Source organism: Orycteropus afer, unplaced genomic scaffold (genome assembly GCF_000298275.1).
Source record: "Orycteropus afer afer isolate SDZICR_OR568_19922 unplaced genomic scaffold, OryAfe1.0 scaffold01079, whole genome shotgun sequence".
Classification (NCBI taxonomy): Eukaryota; Metazoa; Chordata; class Mammalia; order Tubulidentata; family Orycteropodidae; genus Orycteropus; species Orycteropus afer.
The window spans coordinates 23,786-25,012 of NW_006922666.1; the positions used below are offsets into that span (position 1 = coordinate 23,786).

The 1,227-nt window shown below is 37.7% G+C and overlaps 1 protein-coding gene across 1 annotated transcript in view; it reads left to right on the forward strand.

Annotated features, from left to right (window-relative positions):
• The window catches only part of LOC103212728 (cilia- and flagella-associated protein 47), a gene marked incomplete at its 5' end in the record, with an annotated part of 285,428 nt that overhangs the window by 16,458 nt on the left and 267,743 nt on the right, over positions 1–1,227 (forward strand). The gene's annotated exons all lie outside the window — the stretch shown is intronic.

A 1,227-nucleotide genomic window follows, 5' to 3' on the forward strand; every position in this document is an offset into this window, starting at 1 on the left:
GTGTGATGGGCAGACAATGTATGGAGGGGCCATACCACTGGGCACTTTATTCTGACCATAGTGGAGAACTTTCTGTGGTTTTCAAGTATCAGTGACTTAGAAAGACAATAGTTGGTGGAGTGTGAGATGCATTAGTGGGGGGCGGAGAGTGATCAATAGATCACATGGAAAATGCTGTAGGTGAAATGTTGAGAAGATTTAAAAACACTAGAAGAGAAGCTAGTGGGGAGAAAGATATTTGAAATGTAAAACAGAGAGAAAGATGATTGGAGTAAACCCTAGAGGATATGAAATGATGGACAATGGGAGAAAAATCTCCTCCATGCAGACTGTCAAAGCCTTCACTTGTAGTGCTGATTGACAAGTCTTCTCTATATATTCAATCAAGTTTTCTCCAGTTCTCTACACTTACTTCTTCAAATCCTTACCACTCTTATGAAATCTGTTCAGTCTTATTCTACCTCAATCCAAATCTTTTCCTAATTTTTCAGAAGAGCTAGAAACCATCAGGCAGAAGCACTCTGAACTTCCAAATACCAAACATGCATTGGAATCCAAAATCTCCTTTGCTTTCACAAAGCCAGGAGCCAAGACTCAGTGCAAGCTTTCCAATCAGATATTTTTAACTGCACAGGCCATGTTTTTCTGAAAGAATTATATGATATATATTTTCCTTTTGATCTCTGGACTTTGCTCACATCTACTGGCTTTTCTTGGTCAGCACTGCCGTTGTTAGGATTTGGATTCCCACTGTGGCAAACTCTAGTATATATGAAGCAATGCTAACTGCAATAGAGATCAATAGCTGTTCAAAGTGGCATTAGATTATAACCAAACACTGATTCCACATTAGAGGATTAACTGGGAAGAAACTTAGTTTGTGGGTGACTGTCTTATATTGCATTTTGAATGCTGCCTATAATAACTCCAAATATTGTTTTAAAGAAACATTTCAAATGTTGCATCTGTCTTAATTTAGGGTTAATTTGAATACTCTTCTTTTGTCAATAACTTTGACATACCCTAACAATTGCCTTATCAAATAAATTTCAATTAAAAAAGCCACATGCTCTTTATGTTATTTGATGTAGTACTTCATTTATCCAAAAGCAAACAAACATAAAACCCAGACTTATTGCCATCGAGTCCATTCTGACTAATAATGCCCCATTGGGGAGCAGATTGTCTCATCTTTCTTCCATGGAGAGGCTGGTGGGTTCGAACCAC